This window comes from Mirounga angustirostris, unplaced genomic scaffold (genome assembly GCF_029215605.1).
Source record: "Mirounga angustirostris isolate CCGP_5_RB_7025 unplaced genomic scaffold, mMirAng1.0.hap1 SCAF_7, whole genome shotgun sequence".
Classification (NCBI taxonomy): Eukaryota; Metazoa; Chordata; class Mammalia; order Carnivora; family Phocidae; genus Mirounga; species Mirounga angustirostris.
The window spans coordinates 55,148,609-55,158,522 of record NW_026991715.1 but is presented as its reverse complement, the minus strand read 5'-3'; positions in this window follow the sequence as shown (position 1 = coordinate 55,158,522).

Sequence of the window (9,914 nt, the reverse complement as noted above, 5' to 3'; positions counted from 1 at the left end):
TTAAACCCCTGGCTCAAGAATTTCAGTGAATAAAATTTCAAGGAATATGAGAGTGAAGTTAAAAATCACAAAACACAAGCAAATCAGGCACCATAAGTGAGAGAGATATCAGAGATACCCAGAGTCAGACACACAATAAATTCAGATACTGAAATTATCAGATGCGGAGTATGAACCACTATGATGAATATGTTTAAAGGCAAAAAAAGATTGAAAATAATGAGCAAGGAATTAGAGACTATGTAAAATGACCAAATTTGAAAAAGAGTCAACTAGAATTTTGGTCAATGTTACAATTATTAAAGCTTAAAACTCAGTGAGAGGCTGGGGCGCCTGGTGGCTCAGTCAGTTGAGTGTCTAACTCTTGGTTTCAGCTCAGGTCATGATCTCAGGGTCTTGAGATGGAACCCTGCTTTGGGTTCTAAACTGGACATGGAGTCTGCCTGAGATTCTTTCCCCCTCCCTCTCTCTCTGCCTCCCCATCACCCACTCCCCACCCCCTGCTCTTGTGCATGCTCTCTCTCTCTCAAATAAATAAATAGAAAATTTTAGAAAAAACCTCAACGGGAGGGTTAAATGGCAGATTAGATAGAACTAAAGATAGAATTAGTGATTTGAAAGATAAATCTCTGAAGACAGTGAGAGATAAAAATAGTAAAAGAATATTAAAAGATAGAGATGATAGAGCAAGTTCTGACAAACATTTAATGGCAGTTCCAGAAGTAAATAAGAGATTAAAAAGCAAAGAAAGAGAAGTTTCAATATTTTAAAAGAGAATGGGTTGGGGGGGCGAATGGGCAACATGGGTGAAGGGGAGTGGGAGACACAGGCTTCCAGTTACGGAATGAATAAATCACAGGGATGAAATTAACAGCATAGGGAGTAGAGTCTATGATATTGTAACAGTACTGTTTGGTGACACATGGCAGCTACACTCGTGGTGAGCACAGCATAACTTATAGAGAAGTTGAATCACTATATTGTACACTTGAAACTAATGTAACATTGTGTGCAAACTATACATCAATAAAAAATAATAAATAAAGTATTTAATTTTAACAAAGAGAATGGATAAAAATTATTAATAGATATTTATCATCAGACCTAGCAAGTCCGGTGTATTACAAGCAGGATAAATTAAAAATATTTCCACATGCAGATTCATCATGGTGAAATATGCACCAAAGACAAAGAAAGATCTTAAAAACAAGAACAGATTACCTACCCCACCACCCCTTTGCCTCCAAGGCATTTGTACTGAAAATTGGTGTCTCAACAGCAACAATGTACAGCTCAAGAGGGTGGAATAATATCTTTAATGTACTAAGAAAAAATAAATTTCAACCTAGAATTATCTACCAGGTCAAAATATCTTTTGAGAAAGAAAACAAAATTAAGAGTGTTATTTTTTTTTAGACAAGCAAAAACAGAGTTTACTACAACTAAAGGAAATTCTAAAGTATATACTTTAGGCATATAAAAATTGATTTTAGATAAAAGATTAGAGATACAAAAAGAAATTATAAGGAAATATAATAGCAAATATGTGGATAAACCCAAACAAAAGTCAAATATAATAGTAAATATAATGTATACTTTATAGAGTTTTAAAAAAGAGCAAGAACTAAAGTAATATTCAATAATGGCACATAAGTGGGAGAGGGTGATGAACAGAGTTATAACATTCTAAGCTCCCAGCACTGTTCCAAAGGAAAAAAAAAAAGATACTGGTTAATTGTAGACAGCACTGAGTGACATATTAGGTAGGCATGTTAAAATAGCTAAAATCACCATAAAAGAATATAACTTTCAAACTAATAGGAAAAAAATGGGATTAAAGAAAGAAGAAAAAGCTATAATCAATCTCCCCCAAAGGAGTCAAGGAGAGAAAAGAAAAAATTGGGACAGATAAAAAGCAAAGATAAATCCATCCACAGTAGTAATCATAATATACATAAAAGGACAACAGTGAGAAAGGAAAGCCCTTCCTTATAACAGAAGGCCAACTAAAAAATGTAGAAAAACACAATTTGACAGTCTGCATAATAATAATTGACTTAAGAGTAATCAATAAAAGCTGAGATGAAGGAGTGAAAGTTTAATGAGAAACAGAATATTTGCATAATTTTACAGCATTTGCCCACAAGATACTTATTAGTTACAAAGGGAAAAATAGCAACTTTATATTTGAGAAATGTGGTAGACAGCACCTTAATTAAGAGATCAAAGTTGGGGTGCCTGCTTGGCTCAATTATGCATGGGACTCTTTTTTTTTTTAAAGATTTTATTTATTTATTTGAGAGAGAGAATGAGAGAGACAGAGCACAGAGGGAGAAGCAGACTCCCCCCTCCCGAGCAGGGAGCCCGATGTGGGGCTCAATCCCAGGACCCCTGGATCATGACCTGAACCAAAGGCAGATGCTTAACGACTGAGCTACCCAGGCACACCAGCATGGACCTCTTGATTTCGCCTCAGGTCATGATCTCAGGGTTGTGAGATGGAGCCCTGGGTTGGGCTCTGCACTGGGCATGGAGCCAGTTTAAGATTCTCTCTCTCCCTCTACCCCTCCCAACCCACCCCCCTACTCCTGCTCATGCTCTCTCCCTCTCAAATAAATAAAAAAAATAAATAAATAGTACAATTTTGTCAGCCACCAGAAATACATAAAAGCACTCTAATACTAAAGATCCCTAATCTGAAGGTGTTGTTTAAGCAAATCTCAAAGTTTCCTTGAATGAGCTCACATGTTCTCTCTAAAAAAAAAAAAAGCGCGAGAGAGATCAAAGTTGACATGACTAATAACAGCACAAACTGGCACCTGTCAGAAATGCGTATTTCTGATCCAATAGTAAGGGAACAGTAGATAAACCCAAATTGTGGGACATTTTATAAAATAATTGGTTTATCCTCTTCAAAAATGTCAATATCATGAAAGACAATGACCGAGGAATCTTTCCAGATTAAAGGATAAAAAGAGACACGCACTCGCCTGCCTGAATATAACGAGTGATATGAACATTTTATTTTGTTATAAATGACATTATTGGGACAATGAGTAAAATTTGAATTAGTATGCAAATTAGATTCTAATTTTGGTCACTTTCGTGTGGTCATGCAACAGAGGATTTTATGAAATACTGAAGTATTTATGGATAAAGCAGCATCTGCAACTTACTCTCAAATGATTCAGGAAAAAAAGAAAATATTAGTTATCTATTTCTCTGTAACAAATTACCCCCAAACTTAAAGACTTAAAACAATTTACCCATTAATATTTACCCAAGGGAATACCTTATGTTCACACAAAAACCTGTATGTGCAGGTTTATAGCAGTCTCATTCATAATTTCCAAAAATTGGAAACAACCAAGATGTTCCTCAACAAGGGAAAGAATAAATAAGCTGTAGTATATTCATACAGTGGAATACTCCTTAGCAATGAAAAGAAATGAGCCATTGATTCATGCAATATAGATGAATCTTAAAAGCATTTCACCAAAGTAAAAGAAGTCAGACTCAAGAGGCTGTATGATTACATACATATACTGTATGATTTCATTTATAGGATGTTATTAGAAAGGCAAAACTATAAGAATGGAGAACAGATCATAGGCTGCCAAGGGTTGGAGAAAAGGAGAGTAGCTGACTACAAAGGGGTTGATGCATGGGGAGATTTTTTAGGGTATTGAACTGTTCTGAACTGAAATGCTCTACGGTACTGAACTGTTCTGCATAACACTGGGGTGGTGGAGAAGTTATTTGTTACATTTGTCAAAATCCATAGAACTTTTACTGGAGGCCGATTTTAAGAAATCAACCAAGAAGTTGGGGGAGGCAGAAATCAAAGTATGAAATGCAGATTGATACAAGTGAATCTAACTGTATGTCTAAGTGTAGGGTGAAAAAAGGAGCTGAGCTCTAGGCAAGGTGAGGACATGGTGTTCTAAATGGGTACGATAAGGCTGAAGAAAGAGAGAACTATACATGAGCACTTCACACATGAGCACTGCACTCGAGGTGGTAAATTTGTTTCTCACAGAGGTTCTGGTTAGAAATTCTGAAACTGCTGTACATGTTTACTGGAGTTGAGCAAATAAGTAAATAGTTTGAAGATAAGTGGTGCTGGGTTATTACTTTCACAGAGAAAGAAGTTATAAATAAGCAAGGCAGGGACAGAAGGGAAGACCAGAATGGATTAGAGTTAGAGATATCAGTATAAATTTATGTTTATTTTTACATACTGATACAGAAATAAATACAGATACGTGATATACATGGGTTAGTGTATATACATTTATTTCCTTGCTCTGTCCGGTGAGAGGATGTAGGGACAGTTATACTCCAGTAGCAGTTAGTACATCCAGCACCCAGATCTTGGGTTTTAAATTCCATTCTCCAAAAAGGGAAACAGGCTCCTTGGAGAACTAACTGATTCTGGGGCTGGAGCAGGAAATATACAAGATGAATCTGGAGCATCACTTAGTGCCAGAAAGTAAGGAAGTACTAAAAATAAAAATAAGAAAGGATAGGGACATGTCTAAAGTACACAGAAACCAACCTGAAAGTGTCCCCAGTAATCAAAGCTGGAACCATTTGAGCAACAAATAGTGGCAGTATTAGATTATAACCCAAAGAATAAAACAAATCTCTAGGAGTTTATACTGATATAAACAAACAAATAAATAAATAAGGGAGAAGGGGCACATCTTCTTTAGAGAGGAATTCCAAATGATATATGTAAGCACTCCCCCTTCTCAGAGGTGGGGTTTAACTCCCTTCCTCTTGAGTGAGGACCAGACTTAAAAACTTGCTTCCAAAGAATGGAATATGGAAAGAGAAAAACAGTCATGTCACTTCTGGGAGATGTGGCTGATAATGCCTTAACAGAGTGATCCATGTGAACATCACCAGTGATAAGTTACATCGATGTCACGAATACCTTGATGTGATGCAGTGAGGAGGGTACTTCACTTCTGCGGTACTTTCCAAAAAAAACAACAACAAAAAAAATCCATAACCCCAATTTAAAATAAAAACAGCAGACAATCCAAAATTGAGAAGTATAAGATAAAATTCTATGAAATACCAAATACTCCTCAAAATTGTCAAGGTCAGGAAGAAGGAAGAAACCGAGAAACTGTCAAAGATCGGAGGGGATTCAAAGAAACATGATGACCTAAACCAGTGATGCAGAAAAATAAAACTGAGATATGACAGAAAATGACTTGCAGGTTGGATTGGGTGGTGAGGAAAGGCTCCCATGGGGAGGTGATACCCAATCTAAAATATGAATGACCAAAGGAGTAAGCCATGAGAATCAAAAAGGAAGAGATGTGGGGACAGATGGTGGGAAGCCTGTAAGATGTTCCTCACTTCACCCATGTTGGAGGCACAACGATGTTGGTGTGGCAGGACTGTCAAGACAAGGGTGAATGTGAGCTGGGAATGTCGCAAGAGGCAGATGACACAGAAATTCCTGAAAATTTGATTCGGCCCATGAGAACCAGAGGAAGGAAACAATTTTCACATGGTAAATACTTCTTCAAAGTACTGAGCTAGGATAATTACTCATTATGGGAGAGAAGATTGGAAAACTTACGTGCCAGGGACCTTGGGATCACAGGGAACTAAGACATCGAAAAGGTAGGGAAAAGGTTTTATGGAAATTTGAATTTATACTGGCTCTGACTTTTCTGTTTCCTAGGAAGAAGATAAAAACTTCTGAGAGATCCATGGGTCTTCAAAAACTATTTCATAAAAATGTTTTTTTGTTTTAAAGATTTTATTTATTTATTTGACAGAGAATGAGAGAGAGAGAACACATGAGAGGGGATAGGGTCAGAGGACGAAGCAGACTCCCCGCCGAGCAGGGAGCCCGATGCGGGACTCGATCCGGGGACTCCGGGATCATGACCTGAGCCGAAGGCAGTCGCTTAACCAACTGAGCCACCCAGGCGCCCCATAAAAATGTTTTTACTGGGATATTAACTCAGTGTTAAATGCAAAGCTACAGAAATTTATGTTTTCACCAGAAAGCATATAAAATAGAATTTGTTGTAGGAAATTTGTTCCAGTAATAGTGAATAAACTTTGAGTACAACCCACCCCATGACTGTTTAAATAATGAGTGACTTCTGGTAGACTTCTGGTAGATCCATCTCCTTTTGACCAGGTTTGCCACTGAGATCAAACAGTAGCCCTAGAAGATCAGAAAAAATAATACAAATAAATATAAAGTAAAAGTTCCTTCTGACAATATGATGATATAACTGGAATAGCAATTCCCAATAGAAAGCCAGAGATGGCCCAACACAGGATCCTGGCTCAGCAAACACCTGCAAGAGAGATGTTAAATGACTCCATGTGGTTGGATCCCAAGGGGCACGTAAGGAGCTTCTGTCTATTGGTCATCTCTAATTCGGGATCATTGTTCATTCCTTTGGTCAATGAAACTACAAAACTTAACCAAATTAGATAGAAGGGTATGGACGGGGGCGGGGCACCTTGTTCCTTCATGAATCCAGAGTGGGTCTTAGTTGAATGTCTCTTCTTTCTTTCCCACCCCAATCTGTAAGCCAACTCAGAAAGTGGGGAAATGGTCGGCATGCTGATAGTGTGCAATCTTGACTCCCATTGTTGGGACACTATGTAGCAGCAAGCAAACCCCCAATCTGTCAGGAACAAGTGGCCATAAAGTGATACAACAGCCTTTGGACAGTAAGTGTCTATATCACTTTGTGACTTTGTCTCTTTGTTGGTGAGAGGTTACCTAAAAATGAGGGGCAGTATAGGATTTTTGTTAAAAGCACAGGCTCTGGGGCCAGACTGACAAGTTCAACTATGTGTTTGAGTTCAAATCCTGGTTCCACTACATAGGGCTTTAGTTTCCTTGTCTGTGAACTGGAATAATAATAATAATAATAATAATAATAATAATAATAATAATAATAATAATAGAAGCTGACTTTGGGGCGCCTGGGTGGCTCAGTGGGTGAAGTGTCTGCCTTCGGCTCAGGTCATGATCTCAGGGTCCTAGAATTGAGCCCCGCATCGGGCTCCTTGCTCAGCAGGGAGTCTGCTTCTCTCTCTCTCTCTCAAGTAAGTGAATAAAATCTTAAAAAAAAAAAGCTGACTTCATAGACTGTCAAGAAGATTAAACGACTTATTGTACACAAAGCAATCACTGTCTTCATTCAACCAACATTTACTGGGCATCTACTTTTGTTTCAGGAATTGCTCCAGGCACTGCAGACAAGATACACAAAGCCCCTAACCTTTTGTGAAGTTTGCATAACCATTTAGTCCCTCCTGTCATAAAGGTTCCTAAGAACTCTCTAGGTCCTTACCAACCCAAAGTAAGGTCCGTAAACAAGCACCATGATGACGTCTGGAAATCTATTAGAAACGTACACTCTTGGGCCCCACCCAGACTTACTGAATCAGTATCTGCTCCTGAACAAGATTGTCAGGTAACATGTTCCCTGTGTTCTAAGGGAGAATAATATTGAAATTTAAAATTCACATTCAGAAAAACAAATTTCAAGATTATTTTCATGTAATAATGACATGTTGGGGGTGAAAATCTGTACTTTATATGTATATGCATTATGTTCCTACGAAAGTGTACTAACAGGGTTAATCTAGGTAAATGGCTCCATCTAGTGGAAATATTTTGATTTATACATCCTTGGGTGTACAATTAAAGTTCATGTTAAGAACCTTAAAGAAGGGCACCTGGGTGGCTCAGTTGGTTGGCTGACTGCCTTCAGCTCAGGTCATGCTCCTAGAGTCCTTGGATCGAGTCCTGCATTGGACTCCTGGGATCGAGACCCGCATTGGACTCCTTGCTCAGTAGGAAGCATGCTTCTTCCTCTGACCCTATCCTCTCTCAGCACTCTCTCTCAAAAACAAAAACAAAAACGAAAACAAAACCTTAAAGAAAATGTGCATGCCTACAATTGACAAAAAGGATGAGGCTTAACAAAAAGAAATTCTTATAAAATCCTGAAGTTCATAAAAAAAACCCCAAAAAACTCCCTTCTCTCATATAAAGAGTGGGCCTTCGAACATGAGTTAAATTTTTCAAAGTCTGAGTTGTGATAAGGAAATAAGTGTTAGGAAGACAACATCTTAAATATACTTTATTTGGGAAAATGTGCTTCAAAGTGAAAATATAAAAACAAAATAGAGAAGTTTATCAGTAAAACTGCCAGAAAGGTGAATATAGAACTCTATTACCTGGCCTTGTACAAAGTATTGAATACCTTAGAAGTTTAACAACAAAATTCTTATGGATCTTTACTTCCTAAGTATATCGGATTGAAATGATCTTGAGCTAACACATGATGTGTTACCAGAAACTTGCCTTCTTTTTTAGTTCAGGTCTGATTTTATTACAAAAAAGATGAATTTGCCATGAACTTATGTGTGAAATATACATGAGTACTTATTTATGTACCACTTAAAGAATAACCATAAAATGTAACCACAACTCACTCATCATGATTGCATCCTCAGTTCTCCAAGATGTAATCATCTTCATTTTGTACTATACATGTATGCATCCCTATTCATGTTATTTTTTAGTTTTGGCTTTTTTGGAATATTTATAAATGGTTTTTCTGTAGGCATTCTATCAAAACCCGCTTCTTTTGCTCAGGACTTTTTTTTTTTTTTTTTTTTTAAGATTTTGTTTTTAAGTAATCTCTACACCCAGCGTGGGGCTCAAACTTACAACCCCAAGATCAAGAGTCGCACGCTCCACCGACTGAGCCAGCCAGGTGCCCCTGCTCGGTTCTGCTTTTAAATTTATCCATTCTGTAGAACATTTCGACTGTTACTTTTTATTTTTTGCAATTACAATGCCGGTATGAAGATTCTTGTATGTTTCCTGGCACATATATGGAGCTATTTTAAGCTGAGTCTTAGCACATACAAGTGTTCAACTAATGGCAAACTGGCTTCCAAAGCAGTTGCGCTAAATAAGCATTGTGAGTTCCTGTTCCTCTGTTGTGCACTGTTATTTTCAGTTTTTGCTTATTTAGTGAGTGTGAAAGATATGTGGCATCTTTTCTTTTGTGGGCTATCGTATAGATTACTCAGAGAATGATTTAAAGGTCAAAGGGTATAGGTGTGTATTTGTAATTTTGAGGTGTATTTTGAGATTTCTAAATTGTCCTTCATTTGTATTAATTTCGTGCCTACTAAACAATGTATGAATTCCCGTTTCTGTATTCCCCAGGGAGGAGTACACCGTCACCAAGCCTTTCCAACATTCATCTATGTCAAAGCAATTTAAGTATAAATTTCAGTTGACTGATTTGAATATATGTATAAAACTATATTCAGTCTTCTGTGAACTATTACTATCCTTTTACTATTTTTCTATTGGGTTGCCTTACTGGCTTCTTTGTAATTTAAGAAAACTAACCATTTTCTGTGAAAGGAGCTGCAAAGTTTCCTCCAAGTTTTTACTTCGTCATGCAGAACTTTTAGGCTTTTTAAACCAATCTCAAGACTTTTGGGGTGTCAGACCTAGAAATGCCTTTCCCACATCAAGATTATATAAAAGAAACTTAAAGTTTTCCTGTAAGTATTTTTCATTTAGAGCTATCTAGAATTTTCTTACTCAATATGAGGTAGGAGTAAGCTTTCTTTTTGCAAATGTCTACCCGGTTTCCCCAACAGCTGTCAAATAATCCATCTTTTTTCACTTAAGTGTCATATAATAGTTTCATGTATATTTAGATGTTTCTAGATGTAGTTCGAGTTGCCTGTTCTTGAAGTAGTTTTAATTCCTGTGGCCATAATTAAAAAACAGCTGATTGGGCTTGCCCCATCCTCACTACTACCTTTCTTTCACAATTTTTCTGGCATCTCTTGCTTTTTCTTACGAACTCTGCAATAATCCTATC